Source organism: Ceratosolen solmsi, unplaced genomic scaffold, assembly GCF_000503995.2.
Source record: "Ceratosolen solmsi marchali unplaced genomic scaffold, CerSol_1.0 scaffold7, whole genome shotgun sequence".
Classification (NCBI taxonomy): Eukaryota; Metazoa; Arthropoda; class Insecta; order Hymenoptera; family Agaonidae; genus Ceratosolen; species Ceratosolen solmsi.
In genome coordinates this window covers 5,049,482-5,068,295 of record NW_011948413.1, presented here as the reverse complement: position 1 = coordinate 5,068,295, position 18,814 = coordinate 5,049,482, and the positions used below count along the sequence as shown (strand labels likewise).

Sequence of the window (18,814 nt, the reverse complement as noted above, 5' to 3'; positions counted from 1 at the left end):
TGCGCGCGTGCGTCGGACGAGGAGGAGCGGGGGAATGGCCATTGTTTATATGTACCTCGATGGGCTGCGATTTTTATGCCTTTTCTATGATTTAGGGAGTTGGGGGCCAACCTTTATATCCGCTCGACCGCGACTCAATAATGCCATGCTGCGCTGATAAATGAGTACTTAAACAGACGAGTGGTCGAGCTGCAGCATGTCAGCAATTTGTTGAGCTTTACATTCAGCGTATTCTTTATTTACCGATTGATATGCTTCATTCCAAAGCATATTGTCTCTCTCCAAAGCATTTATCTACAAAGTTTTTCACATTATTTATCCGCTTGCTGTGGCTATTTGTATCGCAAGGATTGTTAAAATTCAAATTTCTATATTATTCAAGTGCGATTACGGCGTGTCTTATTAAACTGGCCAATTGGGCCTTTGCCTTTTTAATTATCTACTTTGTATTTCCTATTAAATGTATAATGCATTTCTCCGTTGATTTATATTGCGTTCTGCTCTAATCGGATTATCGAGCGCTCGCGTTCAAAATCTAAAACTTGATTTTTCAAGTAATTTATACTTTATAAAAGTCAACGGAACGGTCTAATATCAGAGGCAAATTAAAATTTTATCGTTATTATTCTACACAAATTTAATAATCCAATAATTACAAGATTACTTATATTTTAATGAAATATTTTGATGAGTTTGATTTTTTCTTCTCTTTTCTTTGTGCTTTTTATTTCCTTTGACGAAGATAAAATATAACTTTCATTAATACTATTAATAATTAGTCTTTTATCAAGGAAACAGCATTACGCCCGGTTATTTAATTAAAAATAATATAGTTAAAAAATGGACGAATTATGTTGTTTGTAATGTTCGACTAGGTAAATAAATTATTTGTATTTTATTTATAAATAATTTTAATTTACGGGCGAAATTATGCAATGGAATAATTATATTCCAATCGAAGCTTTTATTATTATATATCCTATCGTATAACACTACAATAATAATTTTCAAATGGATTTTAATTAATTTTTTTCCTTTCTTTCTTATTAGAATTGAAGAAATCTGTTTTCAAATGGATTGCACTGATGACACGATGACAAGCATTATCCACTATCGGCGATAAACCGATAGATAAATTGATAAGAGTGAGGAGGTAGCAGTCGAAGAGAATCTACTCGATTCCAACAAATAATTGCCAAATAATGATAATAATACTATTAATAAATAGAAATTTAATACTCGGGATACGGACGTGTATAAGAAATTTGTTGAAAATGTCAGTAATGCGTGCTTCCCGGGGTGTAACGTTGTTGTGTAGTTAAAAAAAAAAAAAAAAAAAAAAAAAAAAAAAAAAAAAAAAAGTGATACGATTACGTTTACGTCACATCGCACAAGAACGAACGAACAAACAGTTTAATCCATTATCACGGTTGACCATATTGATTTGTACGTTATCTTGAAGCTTTGCATTATTAAAAAGTATATAATACATGGTATATCTTCATTTCTATTTGTACATTATGCGTACGAGCCTTTAAAAAATAAACGATAAATATCATCGTGGAAGTACATTAAATAACGGATAAACAAAAGGAAAAATCTCGTGGAAGACTTGGATTAGATGGCGGGGGAGAGCGGAGGGGGTGGGGTGGGGTTGGATGGGAGGTAAGGCCATTAAAATAAAAGTGGTAAAAAAGAGGAGAAGGCAAACAGGATCGTATTGAAAAAACAACGGCGCGCGAGAGAAGCGAACGTGTCTGACGTTTATAGTCGGTGCTGTTAAACGCGATTATAGTTCTCTCAGCATCCTCTCAGAGTTCCATCATCGGAAAGCTTACGGTATATTTTGCCGCGCTATTGAGGAGAGTCGATTTTACCATTCGTGCAAAAAAACTCTTCTATTTTCTTATCCAAGATGAAGAAGAGGAGTCGGAGGAGGCAAAAGTAGTGGAAGAAAAGGACAAAAAAAAAAAGAGGAGGGAGAGAAACATAATAGATGACTGACACCTCAATAGAGCAATGCCTATGAAGAGTCCGAGAGTTGACTCGGATCTTTTGATATTTTTCATCTTGCGCAACCTTTTGCCTTTTGTTGGTTATTTTGCAGCTCAAGCTTTCGCCTCTTAAGCGCAATTTCTTCCTTTGGTCTTCACGATTCAGTTTGAATCGACGCTTTTAATGGATTCTTAGTATACGCTTTCCTAGTCGCAAATTCAAACTTAAGCTCTTATATTAATTGCTGTATTAAATCCGGTTTTATTTTTCTCATTATTCAAGATTTATTTACTTATATGCAAGTTTTTGCACATAATGTATAAATGGTAACAAACTTGCTTTATCATGTTTTAAGTAAGTAATTTATAAGGAGAGATGCTAGTTATTTTGTGTCTTTTTATTTAAATCCTTTGACGATTTAATAATAATTTATCTTATGCTAATATATTCAACACCGACACGACAAAAATATATCAATATAATCGGAATATTATATCATTTTATTTACCATATCAACTATTTTATTTGAATTATTATTCTAAACAATTTTCTAAATATTCTTTGACGCTTGTGACTAACGACAAAAAATATTAATGAGTAACGTCTATTTATTTCTTCAACATCAATTACACGTAATGCATAAATGATTGTTTATGTAAATATTATAATTTTACATGCAAATATAATTTTTTTTTACAAAATAAAATGCAATATTTTCGTTCACATTCTGATGTTTATGTGTGTGTGTTTTTTTTTTTTTTTTTTTTTTTTATACTTAAATGTTACATAAGTTACAGAAGTAATATAAAATCGTCGAATTCGGTTTATTAAAGTTTAAAATAAAACAAGTAATTTTTTAAATGAAATTTTACAATAAACATTTAACATTTGGAATTATTCATATGTCATATATTAAAAAAATATTTTTCTTACTAAAGCACTTATTTCTTATAAAGGACGATAGATTTCTTTTCTTGAAAATTTTTGTTAAATAATTGTAGTTTTGAAAGTGTTAGGATAAAAACTGGAATTTTAGGCATAATAAATTAAACGTGGGTAGTAGATACACTGTGAAGTCACGTTTTATTATATAAAGAATTTCGCTTATACAAGACTTGTGTGACACCATGAAAAACAAAGATAAATGTTTGCATATACCGTTCATAAGAGACAGGTCTAGACGACAATTACCTTTTTCTTTTACAAGATAATTGTTTTAAAGGATTAAAAAACATCAATAAAATTATTTAATCAAATTATTTATGACTAATTATTTAACTTTGTTCTAATGTTAAATTTTAATGTAATAATAGATTTTTAATTTTATGAATGGTATTCTTACTATTATTATATTCATGATATTAAGGGATAAATTTTAGAGGAGAAAGATGTCGGTCGATAGGAATTTATAATATTTAATATTTTGTCAAAAGACGTATTTCTCATTTCTAATTAAATTATTTTAATTAAAGTTAATATTAATATTAATACAATGGAAAGGTATAAAATTTATTTTAAATCAAAATATTATTTACGACAATCGTGGCATTGGAAGTTTTGATTCTTGCATTAAGGGAAAATTTAATTACTCGCGCGCGTACATACGCACACGCACACGTATTAATTCATGATTATGTACAATTCAATATTTATGATAAGAGTTAATAAAGAAAATATCATGTGTAGTCTCATAGCAAAAAGTAATATTTACACTCCACTTAAATATTGACTTAAATTATTGCAATAATTGATAAAAAGAAATTTACTTTCATTATAAATTATCTCCATAAATTCTAACAGCAATTCCGACATTACTGATGAAATCTACTCATACGCTAGTTCATCGTTATTATCCAGCTTTAAAATTAGCTCCACGAATGCCCTTGCAGTTTCTTGTTTTCCATTTGGCTTGAATTAAAAAAAAAAAAAAAAAAAAAAAAAAAAAATCATTACAGCACATGTATTTGTTATGAAATTTATTAAAAAGTCTCTTGGGAAAGTTATTATAAACACATAGTTATTTAAAATTCTCGTAGGAGTGTGAGCGAGATAATACAGATAAAAGGAAAAATAAAAAGAAAAGAAAAAACGAGACAAAAATTCCGACATTGGGTTCAGCCGCCGTTAAAAAGTGACCAATTGGAAATCCCGATCCTTTAACGCACATTTAATTTTAAAATCATCTTGCCGAACATGGGAACGTTCGCAGGGAGAATCCATACAGTTGCATTAGATACTCGGACACGTGCATTTAATTCTTCCGGCAACATGCGTTGGGCACCCGTACAGGTTATCCAGTATCGTAGTACAACACGGCTTCGGCCGCCTGCTGCACTTGCTCTTGCAGCTGCATAGCTGCATTCCCCGGTTCTCGATGCAAGAAATAAAGAGGGAGAAAAGGAGATGGGGAGTCGAGGACGAGGAGGACGACGACAACGACGCTAGGGAGCGGAGCTTGGGAGGAAGGGTGAAATTGCGAGGCAAGGTAGTAGTAGCTGTAAGCATGTGTGCGCATGCAGCATATGCACAGTCTGAGACGAATGAGCGAGAGTCGAGACACGAGTTGAGAGAGTCGAGTGCACTTCCGCGTTCGTTCGGATCGTCGCACGCTGATACACCTACGGATGTAGACACACGAGTTTAGCGAGGAATATCTCTCTTGTAATTCTCTCTCTCTCTCTCTTTCTCTCTCTCTCTCTCTCTCTCTCTCTCTCTCTCTCTCTCTCCCTCTCTCCCTCTCTGTATGCCTATGTCTACGTCTCTAACTATCTTCCTCCTTCTTCCTCTCAATCTTCCTTTTTCTTTCTTCAACACTTTTTTCATCTTCCATAGATCTCTTTGATTATCGACACCAAATCAGTGTTCGGAATCCGTTCGTTAATGTCTATCTTATCTCAATGCTTATGAAAACGTTTATTTCCTCGTGCATTATATGTACTTGTATTAATATTTTATTGACGTGCACTGTACACGCTGGGCATTCTTTTCTTTCTTTTTTTCTTTTCTTTTTTCTTATCGAAAATCAGATATTTCTCAATTACATTAAAAGTAGTAGCACGACGATTGCGCACCGATTACGCCGAGTGATCGAAATGAAGAAACTATCTTTCTTACATTCCAACATTATTATTTAGTTACAAATTACAATTGCGAACATTATTATTCAAAGTAATTTTTCAATTTTAATGACCAATAAGGATTAATCGTTACTTAATATAACTTCCATAAATGATTACTACCGACAAGATCGTTAATATTTCTACATATTCTCAATATTTTCCATTTTAATAATTCAATATTATCTATTGAATGTTTTTTTTTTTATTACTAATTAAAAATAATTAATTTATTAAAATTAAATCATTTAGTCAGACGTATGAGCAAAGTAAGTAATAAATAAATTTTTATCGTTATAAAATTATAACAACTAGTCACATAAGAGATATTTACTTCGAAAAGTACGCATCTACATAATATCTATTTCTCAGAGCATTGATGTTTAAAAAATAAATATTTTTTATCATATATTTAATTAAATATTACGCAGGTCGCAAGATTATAATTAAAGCCTTAATGTTTGTAAAGTAGTATAAACATAATGCAACATCAATCATTAATTTTCAGGATAGTCGTTTGTACTCTACTTCGTGCACATTAATCAAATAACTGCTTACGTAAAATAATTTGTGAAATAAGAAAATCAATATTTATTGCGAATAGTAAAAATGAAAATGTGCTTTTCGATTTTAGTTTATGGAAAAGATCATTATGGAATCAAAGCGCGCAAATAAAAGGCAAATATTATTGCCGACCGTATTATTAAAGAAAAATGACTAATATACAAAAAACATTGGTGCAGAAGTACTTTATTTTCTCAAAGAGCTACACTTCGATACTTGACGTATCAAATATAACGAACGGAAATACATTGCATATCTAATGTCACGGTTATGGACGTAACGACTACATTTACAGATCAACGTCTTTTGCGAATACCGTTACAACAAGCCACTGCGACGTGCCTTTTCTCCAGAGGATAGACAGATAAATCTCGGAAGAAAAAGATATCAAAAGAAAGCTATATTTAAAAAATGTACGCTTAATGAGAAGCGCTATTCCGATAGACAACAAAAGGGAGCCAAGGAGCATTATAAACCGAGAAAAAACTTTCCACGCGAGCGAGAAGAAAGAGAGAAAGAGAGAGGTGACGGTGGGGGGGGGGGGGGGGGGGGGGGGGGGGGGGGGGGGGGGGCGCGGGAAGGTAAGAGATACCGAATACAATGTAGCAAGAAAACATAGAGGTAAAAACGAGAAGGTGAGGAAGGAGGAGAGGGAGACGTGGAATGAAAGTACAGTGTATAGGCGAACTGCGGAGTGAGAGAAGGATGAAAGGGTCGTATACATTTGCGAGCATTAACATTGTTCTAGACATACACTCTTATGTGAAAATAAAGAAAGATTAGGGGAAGCTATTGTGAAAAGAATTTAAAGCATTTAGTTAATATCCATTATTTATATGCCATATAATACATAAGAATTTATTTTATGCATTAATAATGTTTCATCGATATTAATAAAAAGACGTTAAAGTAGGGTCGATAAGCAAATAGTTCCTCTTTAAAGATCGCACCTAATATCTTATATATTTCAAAATATTTTTTAAGTAAATAAACATCTAGTGTATTCGGCATTTAAATTAAAATAAACCTGCACCTCAATTCGTTAAATCTCGTTCAAATTAATTACATTGCGATTAATCTGCTTTCGACGAAATATCGGCTTGAAAGATTTTACAATAAAGCACATATAATATGTAATATTATAAATATATATAATTTCGACAGAATATTGCATTTTGTAAGAAATATAAATAAAACAAAACATCTCATAAAACGTTTTTCACACAAAAGATTTCTTTCGTTAAATTAATCATCGCCAACGAATTATCCAGAATTATTACATCAAAATATATGAATTATAAACGATGCTCCTGAATATCATCACTTTTTATTAATAAAAAAGGCGGATAATTTAATTGAGAAACAGATGGGAAATAGCATCGACACGGCTAATAAGATTTTAAACAATGCATCTAATATCTAATCAACGAAACTTCAATAAAACTAACTAAAGTTTAAACATATACTTCGTATTTATAAATTATGCATAAACTAAATAGGATAGTAACCTAATAGTGAAGAATATTATGAGAATGAAAAGAAATTGGCATTACTACGTTAAATTTCTTGCCGAGCAATAGTTACTCTTTTCTTTCTCTCTTTTCCTTTTCACTTACGTAGCCATACATCAACATATACTACGGAAAATACATTTCGCTCTGAATGCTTATAAAGTACAGAACCTTAGCTACCTTATCGGATCCACTGACGGTTCATCCGTATTATAATCCTAAAAGTACCTCGCCGTAGTCTCCACCGAAGGAACTTGGCATGCTGCAACCACTCCGATTTAACCCTCGAAGCACTCTGAATAAATCAAGCGACAGATTGAAAAACTTGAGCCGGAGAAGAGACGGGGAGAGGAGGGTTCCTAATGCGCATAATAGGAGCGGCTGTACCAATGCCATTATCCGCTTGACACGTATCCGACACTCTTCGAGCCCAACAAAATCCATCAGCCGAGCAAATATTCATGACGCATTACCGCGGATTATCGAGGTTGCAGGTATTGCCTCGCGTTTTCAATCTCACTCGGCTCTCACTCCAACATCCCTCTACACCCGTCACGAGCCTAAGAGCAAACGTAGCTCGGGCAGGAGCCGCGGCACCACACGGTCCACCCTATATCCCCGCCTATTCACGGCTTTTAGGCTGCAAGTGCACGTGTCGCGAGGCTTTTTCAGCCTCTGCTTAGAAAGCGTCTACGTGGTGGTGATTGCTCAAACAAAGCAACCGTCCCCTGCTCTTAAGCGTATTTTATTATACGCTTTTGCTATTATATTCCACTGCCCATGCAATGTATGCCCACTCCAATGGAACTGCGATAATACGTAAAATTGATATTTAAGAAGCTCGGCTCGACCCGGATTGTCATCGCTACGAGTACGACGAATGGGACTACATGATTACTCGGACGCGACACTTAATCGATAATTCTTGAACTAATAGCTAAGTATTTATCTCCACTACGTTGCACGGACTTTCTAATTTATTTTTATTTTCCATGACAATGTTAGGCGATGAAGAAGTATCAAGAGCGGCTGGGAACATTGAGCATTTCATTGAATTGCTTTTACACATATCCGTTTACATATTTGGCTTTACGTGTACTCGTTGAGACGTTGATAAACCCTTCTCAATCAACTTTTTCCATTCATGTGCTATCTTCTATAAAGCATATAATTAATTACAACGTACACACGAAGTAATGTCCATTTTTTCCATACTTGTATTAATTTTCTTAATTCTAAACGCGTACGGTAAATGTGTGTTGCAGTACTTTGATATAATTAGAAATCGTCGTATTTTTTTTTTTTTTTTTGTATATTCCAGATTGTAACTACATTCTTTGATATAAAATTTATTCAATCATGATTTTAATCTTATCTGTATTACTGGATATATAAACAAGTTCATTTTTTTTTCTTTTTTTTTTTTTCTTATACTTAGATACTTTTGAAATTTTATTGTACAAATTCCATTTTGCACTACACCTCATAATTTCTTACCATTTTTTGCTTATGCATTCTCAAGAGAAATGTAAGACTAATATTTTATCATTTTTGAGCTTAATAATAATTGTTTTCGCTTTGAATGTGAATAATGAAGGTTGTTTTATAACATAAATTATTGAACAATAAATGTGCTTATTTGGTATACAATGATAATCATTGAAATTATGGCAATCGTGATTTTACAAAATTTATCAAATTTACTTTGAGAAATACGCGTCTAATTCACTATAAATAATATCCTTAGAGGGTTGAGCAGTCGTATTTTTTTATTTTTTTATTTTTTTTATTCTACGTTTCGAAAGCAAAATTCCTTTCGAATATATTACCGGTGAGTTTATATCAAGATTCATAAAAATGTTGATTTGGCAAGAGAAACGTGAAGTGACGCGCGTACTCATCACGGACATAATAAACAAAAACTTGTAACTCGTTTTTCGCGAAACTTTATTTTTATTTTTTATTTTCGGAACGTAATTTGTGAAAGGAGCTTCTAATTAATTTGGAAATATTTAAGATTAAGAATGAATGAAAGACGCGCGCTTGCCGTCAGTAGGCCATGGACAAACTTATCTTATTTCTCGTACAAAAAAAAAAACCAATAAAAATAAAAAAGAAACAATAAATGAATTCCTGTGTCGCAAATTTTCTATAAATTTTTGTTACTAGTCCCTAGTAACTAAAATAGGTATACAAAAAAAAAAAAATATTTGTTCAATTTTTCAACTTGATAAAGCTTCGAAATTGATAAATACATTGTAATATTCAACAACGATTAATTTTGCAAACAATTGTAGGTGCTCAAGCGTGCATTTAAAAATTTTGTTCAAAAATATAATAAAGTTAGAAGCGAGTTGATAAACTTTTTCTTCAAAAACTGTTGCTTAATCTCACTGATTTGTAATTTATTTTTCTCCGTAATTATGTCATTTCAAGTTGAAAATATTATTTCACACATGCATTAGTTCATTCAGTGTGTGGTTTATTGCAGCAATTCAAACAAATATTTTCTTATGTGCGCAGTACTTTACTCAGTGTTCATAATGCTCTAACATCAACGGTATTTTAGAATAAAAGTATAAAATTAAAAATGACACAATTCTCGCTCATTGGTACAATTATAAATTGTATTATCATAATTTTAATTTTTAATTCGTTTTATGTAGAATCGACAATTTTTTATTGTGATTTCTATTTTACACATCTACACAAATTTGATTAGAGAAATAAAAATATGCCGCTAACTAATGGGCGGGAGTGCGGGAATGGGGGGGGGTGGGGGGGGGGGGGGGGGGGGGGGGGGGGGGGGGGGGGGGGTATATAAAAAATCAAAAAACCAACTACGAATAAATTGGAAATTCAAGGAATTGCTTCGGAGTTGTTTAAAGAGACGGAAATTTTTAATTCTTTTTTATTTAATTTTTTGGTATTTAGGAGAAAATATTTATAATTATAAGGAGGCAATGAATTTCCTTTCATTAACGACATCTGAAATCATAAACTATTCACTAATTATGGTGCAGATTGCGATAAGTTAGATGCACGGGTAACGTTCTTTACAGTTTTAAAAAAAAATTTGTGAAATTAAAATTAAATTTAAGTACAAAATTTTCATAACATCGGGTAATGTAATATGGAAAAGTGAATGCGAGAATGCAAGCGGCAACGTACAAAATATTGGTCAATTAAACTCTATGTACACGTATACGGTTTTTTTTTTTTTTTTTTTTTTTTTTTTTTTTTTAATAGCCGCAATTTGATTGATAACTCGCATCTTATACATTATACATAACATGCTGTATCGAATTTACAACAGGAGAAAAGTGTATCGCAGTATTTTTTAACACTCGCTCGTTCAAGTCAATTTAAAATGAATTACCAACCGCGTATTTTAGCAAGTGTATCGTTAAATAACAATTTGTACTCAATTTCTAGCCACCCCAATGATTAGGGGGGCTTAGATTTATCGCACAACTTAAGAAGCACGTAGTACCATAATTGACATGTGGTTGCGTACGCGCTCGAGCCAAATGGATTCCCGAGGGACCCGAACACAAACACAACGCGCGTTAGCATCGACATCGACTTGTCGCCTCGAACTTCCAAACGGTACTTAGGGTAGGGAGTATAGTTGGGCGCATCAGTACTTCCGGTAGAAATTTGTCGGCTCAGCCTCGGATTACCTTGACGAGTCATCATCGAGCTGCAGTTGCCAGTCTGAAAGATAAAAATTCCGTTGGATCGTAAGTGACTCTCTTTAGGACGCTGTCCAATGTATTCGCGGAACCGAATGGGCTCGGGTAAGGTCGATACCCCACCACCTAAACGCGTTACAAAACTAGCGAAAAAAGGAAAATCATGTGTGCTGGTGCACCGCTTTCACGAGATTAATCGAAGCGTCGGTATGCACGCGTTGAGTCTACAATTGTTGTGTTAGGCTTCCATTGTACGTCCATTCGCCTTATGCATGACGCTTTATTCGAACTTTTCAATTGAGATAAGTAAATGGGAGGATCGAATGAGCTAGAGAGTAACGTGTAATTGCACTCAAGGCTGTCCAAACGAAAGTCTCTTTTAAGATGCTTTGACACGATTGATAGCCTAACAATGCTAGGGAATATCAATAAGTCAAGAGCTAATTTGGAATGTTTGAGTCCGCGAGCATTTTCTACGATTGTTATATTTCATCCGGACTCAATAGTTATTCGTCGACGTATCAACTTTTCTTTATCCTGTTATATATATATATATATATATATATATGTCTTTTATATTATATTAGCAACAGTATATATTAATTTTAGTACAGTTTGTAAATTTGTGTTTTTTTTAGTAGAACAAATTTATATAGAAATATCATCTATGTATCATTCGTGTATTATTCTTATTAAAGCAGACGTTAAGTATCTAATTGAAAATCAGGAAAACTTTGGCTTAAGCTTAATTGTTTAATCGATCAAATATGGAATGATGATTTCAATGGGTCACAATTTTCATTATGAACAAAATCTACAAATAAATAATTATATAATCATCATAAATATCTCAATATTATTTTATATATTTAGTTATTAAATTAGTGTTCATAAGACTAATTAGGAAAGATATAAATATATCCAATGAACCATTTATAAATAAGCTTTTGAAGTTATTAAGATTAAAATTTTTATTTTTTCAAATTAAGTTACATAGACAATATATTATAACTATAAGTTTACCTATTATATAAAAAAAACTTATGTAGTTGCTTTTTCAATTTCTTGCGACATAGATCATTATTTAGATTGCTTGATATAATTAATAATTACGACTTGTGAAAATGATTCCACTGAAGCAAGGAAATTTGATTACAAAGTATCTCTGTAAATATATTAGTGTAGCAGAATTTTATAATCATTTTTCAAAATAATGTCATTTACATTAAGATAATCGTTCAATTTTAATTTAACTCTTCCGACTGAAATCATTGACTTATATAGTCGTATGGCTCTGTTCATTTTTCTAAATTATTCAAATTTACATAAATTGTATTGCACACAGTTAATATATAAAACCATAATTTTTTTTATTATTAAACTAAATATATTTATGATAAACTAAATGAAAAGTACATCGTATTCTTTATATTCTAAAGAATTGTTTTTGAAAAGTAGAGTAATTAATTTACTTGCGCTAATGCTCAGAATTTTTTAGATTAATTATATTTTTTTATCTATTTATTGAACATCTTTAGAATAACTTATACTACAAATTAATATATAAATTTTATAACAAAGACATTCGATTTTATTCGAGTTATTACTTTTATAGACATTGCTTGGTTACATTTTTATACATCAAGAATTTAAAATGTATAGTCCTACGAGATAAATTACATTTTAATAATAACTTTACTTTCTCATTTAATAATATTAAGTTATGCATCTGTTCGATATTCAATATTTAATGCGAACGTTTGAAAACACATTAATATATGTTCAGATACGTAAATTGATCAGGTAAATTTCTAGCAGAATTGATAGAATATGTATCTTTGAAGATTTTTTTTTTGCAATATTGAATATCATTCATTAAGTGATTTATTAAAATTAATCAAATATTTTACAACAAGATTATCTAAACGAACATGTTGGCTTTAATGAAAATTTGTTAGAGAAATTATTCGTCCCTTTTTGCAAATATGCTTTTAAACATTCATTTTTTTATAATAATGTTAATAGTTATTTATTGATTGCATTTATGATTTTATAACAAGAAATATCATCTAAGATAGTAAAGGTCCTTTAACCACTAATTTGACTATAAATAATAATTAATAATTTTGTTATGAAAGCAATTAAAATTTAGAACAGGAAAATACTATATCTCATACAAAATTTAATTGAACAAATACGAATAAAATGTAATATGCAAGAATAATAATTTAATGATTTTAAAACCTTGAAAATGGATCTGTATTTTTTTTAAAACTTTTGGAAGTATTCATAATAAATAATGAATATTTAATGAGTATCCATTCAATAAAACTAATTAATGTTCGATAAAAAAAAAAGAGAAATAATTAATATTTGATAGCATTTGATAATATTTGTTATTTCAGTTTATTTGGCCGACATATAATATAATATAAATAATAATAATATAATGTTTATTAGAACATTGATTAAATATGTTTTCATATGTGTTATTATTAACTAAATTGTGCTATAATTAATAATTTCAGAATCAATCGTAGAATCTCGGTTAAAAAAGTTAAGATTTTGTTCCTATAAGTAGAGATAAATAACATGTCATGAAAAGATAGTGATAATATTCAGTTAAATGGAGACAGAAGTTAATTTACTTCAATGATGTAGATGTTACTTATTATAATAATAATAAATTTTTCACGATATTTTGAGTTAAATAAATTTGTTTTATTTTATTTTTAATCTAAATTGGAATTTCCCTTCTTTAATCTATTTTATTCTACTTAATACTTTAGTTTCTCGTAAATTGTTACTCATTAGAATTAATTGTAAGGTTTAACAATTAATTTTTACAAATGCGATTATTTATGTACGTAAAAAAGGATATTCAAAAGAAATATTTAAATGATAAATATTTAGATGATTTTATATACTTCAGAAATACTAATTCCAAGTTATAAAAGTGTTAAATTACTGTTTGTTTTCAAATATTCCAGTAGAATAGCAGATATTTCATATGCAAAGACCTAGTAAATGAAATAGCGAGATAAAAGATCTCTAAAAATAAAATTATTATTTATAAATGTACTAAATAAATACAATTTGACTAAATTTATTTATTATTATAAAATTATATATAAATTATTATTAACAGATGAATTACAACAATTCATGCATGTATTTAATTATTTTTTTCTTATTTAATTTTGACATTTCATGCATAGATTTAATTTTTATTGGTTGAAAATCATTATTAAGTTATTTGCAACTCCGAATTATCATCGAATTACACTGATATAGAATAAAGCAATTGAAATTGTGCCGTCCTATTTTGTTTATCATATTAATAACATAATAAATAAAAATTTACTTAGATTTAATTTAAAGTTTTTAATCATATACTTATTTCACTATTGTGTTTAGTTTGCAATAATTACTATTTTCAAATTAAACATATACAAATTATTATCGAAATTGTAAGCCTTTTCTGTAAATGTAAAAAATCATTGAGTAAAAAAAAACTTTTATATTAATGTTATGAAATTTTATGGCACATATAATTTAGTATTTAAAACCAACATTTTAATTCTAAAAATAACTAATTGAAAATAATAATAACAGCTTCGAATTATATATTTAATACATATTTATGTGTAAAGGAATTACAGTATTTATTATGTATTATTGCACAGTTCGTTAACATTGATGAAACTACATTTTAATATTTCTCAATATCGTATGTATATTCAAGAAAAGCAAGTTTTATCGCTTATTTCATCATGTTTAAAACAAAAATTATTATAAGTTATTATTCGTGATATTAATTACTCATCTTACATTAAAAAAAAAAAAAATTTTAAATTTACGTATGATATCAGAGTTAAATTTTTAAAAATTCAATAGACTAATAAAAAAAAAACTATTGCTTTTATTAACAGCCAGATAATGTAAAAATGTAAATATAACCTTAGATTAATATTAAACATATAATTGTTCATTAATTTTGTATTGAAATTTATAAATCTTCGCCTTTGCTTTTGTAATTACATTATTGTAGACACTATTATGTTCAGAGCATTTTATGCTTAATTTTTAACCGTTATAAAACGCATAAAATAATAAATAAACGTCTTAATTTGAAATTTAACGATACGTATAAGTAGCGAGTATTTAATACCTTATAGTCGTACTATTATAATTATCTTCAAATGTATTTATTTTACAATTTAATTTATGGTTCTGGTATGAATAACCTGACAGCAAGAAAGTCTAATGAATAAAATATAAGATCATGTAATTGAGAACAAGATTTTTGAAGAGAGGAAAAATTTTTATAACTGCATATTCGAATTCAACGTTCATGGCGCACTGGAAATTCATTATTATTTTGAATAAATGACAAAATTTTCATTACATTGTATTAGATATGAATATTTAACTATATTACATGCGACGCAGCAAAACCAATATCCCTAATCAATATAATTGAATTGAATTACTTTAATTATATGTGCTCGCGTGCATATTTGACTGTGTATGCGCGCGCGTTAATGCGCAAAGTAAGTACATATGCATATGTAGGTATGTGTGTGTGTGTGTGTGTGTGTGTGTGTGTGTGCGCGCGCGCGCGTGTGTGTAACATAAAGATTTAGAGCGTAAGATACATAAATTTTTTATGTAACGTATATAATAGGATTTTATATTAAAAAATATAATGTTAAGTATAAACTACTTACCGTCTTGGTCATGTATACACGGAAACAAGATACTAATTGAAAAATATTTTTGAACTCATGTAAGTCTTGTATTCATTCGATGGTTATGTATGATTATAATAAAATAATAATATTGTCGAGTGTATTTCGAGTGTATATTTACGGATAATCCAATTAAGAATACGTTTAAGAAATTTTTTTTATTTTAATAAAATCCAATATGTCTTTAGGTTTGAATTAAAATATATTCTAACATTAGCTCGAAGCTCGTGATGCGTCATTAAATTTATAAAATGAATGTTAATGTCTGTTATAAAAATTAACGAGTTATTGTAATTAAAGATATCTATGGAAATATAAATAATAAATATAAATAATTTATTTCTCTCAAGAAACAAAGATAAAAAACAAAGATTAATACGAATAAATGTATTATTATTTCATATATATATATATATATATTTATTTTTTAAATATATCATATCGATTATCTAAAGATATATATCTATTGATTATTATTACATTATATCGAATGGTGATAATTATTCGTATTTTGTATTATTTTTCAAGTAACAAAATTTTTTTACGTATAATACATGAAAACAATTATTACGACAATTTAAATAATAATGCGAAAAAAAAAATAGATTTTACAAACATTTGTATCGATTTTGCATTCGAAAGTCGTGTCGGGAAAATACATTACTTTAAACTTCTTCAAAGGCATGCAATATAAGAAAAGATGTTGTAATAAAACTGTTCAGAGAGTCTTTTTAATTTAAATGCAGGATACATATTTATGAGAGATTTGTATCGCTAGAAGACGAATTGCAAAATTATGCTATTATTACAGTTTTTTCCTTAACGGAAAGTAACATCAAATATACAGGAATTCAAGAACATCTGTCGGTGCACGTACAATGTCTTTTCACTGAACAAATTACGATTTCAATACTCGAAGCTGAAAATTATTTGTATTATTAACTTTGGTAAATATTTTCTAGCTATTCATTGAGTTGCCGCTATAAATAATTAGAAATAACGGTAAATAGGGAAAGTAATTAAGTAACATTTTTGACAATAGAAAGCCGAAAAACCATTGTTAACAGCAAAATTAAAAATGAATTATGTGTAATATTGTGCTATTCTATTAAATAGAATAACATAAGATTTTTAATAAATCGAGATATTCGTTGTTATGGAAGGTAAAAAATTATTAAAGTGCAGCTTTTTACGGCCAATTCACAAATGCAAATTAAAAGATATTGAGTAACGAAAGGAAGTACATGAGACTTAGTGCTCAACAATATCATTAGTTCTCCTTGTATGTGAGCGTCTACGTGCATATTTATAATTTTTAAATGCCTTTAACGACCTATTCTAATGAATATCATACTTTTATATTAAAAAATGAAATTTACCTAACGAGTAAATTAAATTCCTAGTATGTTGGTCATTTATCTTGGGAAATGTGTGAATTTAATTTGTAGATACTTCGATTCTCTCTCATAATGGTTGACAAACGGACAATCTTTATCGATATTTTTTACAATACAATTTAATATGACACGGAGACCAAGGTAAGTGCCGCAAGGAAAAGTGAAAAATATTTTACGATAATCGATGGATTATGAATAATGTCATTTTAAATGTCTATTTGCATAAGTTTTCTAATATTACTCAAAGTATCTTAACAAACAAAATAAGTCAATTCGCGCATTCGAAATAATGTCCGCAGGCTACTCTTATTGAAAATCAACAGTAAATGAGAAATAAATATTTATAAAATTAGCCGGGGCATTAAAGATTAAAATCGTAAATTATAGTTAGCGCAGGCAGTAGCGGCTAAAGTTAAATGCGAACAGCACAGATGCAAAGAGCCAAAATAAAGAACTCTTAACGTAAACTGGATTAAAAAATTCGTGAAATTGCTCGACCTTCCGACGATTAAATTAGCAAGCGCATAACATAAGCAATTGTTCAATTATCTATCATGATCTAAACAAGATCGCCATCATCTCGGCCTTTACTCCCATAAAAAGAACTGAGCCAGCGATCTTGCCAAGACCCGAGGCATATAAATCGCCAATCGCGTCCCTGACCTTACATTATTTTATTATTACTTTACCCTAGGCAGGTGAGGCGAGAGGGTAGCGCGCCGACCTTAACACAAGAATGCCACTTCGTGAACAGTTAGGAGAGTTCGGTTATTACCCGCCCGTGCTCGCCTCCATTATTCCGTGCCGCCATTCGGTCCCCGTCGCTCCATCAATTATCACGCATATTGCGCATATTTGATACTCGGATGAGGCGGGGAGCTTTGGAAAGCTAAGCTTTCGCGTTGCATCCCGATCGTGTCCCAATGTTTGACGATGCGTGACGTTGTCGAGCGAGTCCTGTCGCATTTATCATTCATACCGGATAAATTGCTGCCTCTCGTAAGGATTTGTATCTTTTCTTTAACGAAGCGGTGCTGTGTCGCGAATTACGAAAATTGTCTGCCAAATGCACGATCGGCCTCAATTATTCAAAGAGCCCGCGTATATAATGTACGTACGAAACGTATTATTCTAAATAATTTCTTATTGCGTTTAAGAAAATACAAGGTATTTACGATCGCTAAACTAATTACGACTTTCAGTTAGGTCGAATGAAAATACGTCGGTTACGCATGAAAAAATTCATTTGCTTAACAGCATTTTGCGAAAAAAAAAGTAAAGGAAAAAAATAAAAGCTTCGCATTCTCGTCGGCATAGAGAAATTTCTGCACGACGAACGCTCCCATCTATAATATAACATTAACAATATTTCTTGTCGTTTCTTTTTATGAACTATTTGGAAATTACAAAAGCACACTTATTATCATCTCTTATCTCTTCTCATTGGCACTATAAATAATTCATGCATGGAAATATGAGACATTCCTTGGCTCTCCATTAAACTCCTTTTACTATCCTACATATTTATTAAATGTATGCTACGCGTATAGGTGAGCCCGCGCCTCTGATGCTCTATTTGTATAGAAAGGCTTAAAAGTACGCGTGAATTAGGTTGCGTAAAGTGTTGCCGGGTACGACGGTGGTATAACGAACGAAAGGCCAGCGCTGATAAATGGCTATAAAGCAGAGAGGCAAGTACAATTGGCAAAATCTACTGTACGCTCCACGGTCGATTGATAATTCAGCTTTGTGTGACTTTTTCCGTTTTACCTCGCTCAGCGCCAC

The 18,814-nt window shown here is 30.4% G+C and overlaps 1 long non-coding RNA gene across 1 annotated transcript in view; it reads left to right on the top strand.

Moving 5' to 3' along the window:
• The first annotated feature begins 18,049 nt into the window (after positions 1-18,049).
• The window catches only part of LOC105367379 (uncharacterized), a 4,054-nt gene continuing 3,289 nt past the window's right edge, over positions 18,050-18,814 (top strand). The window contains exon 1 of the long non-coding RNA XR_913055.1: positions 18,050-18,060. This is a non-coding gene — a long non-coding RNA (uncharacterized LOC105367379). The remainder of the gene's footprint in view (positions 18,061-18,814) is intronic.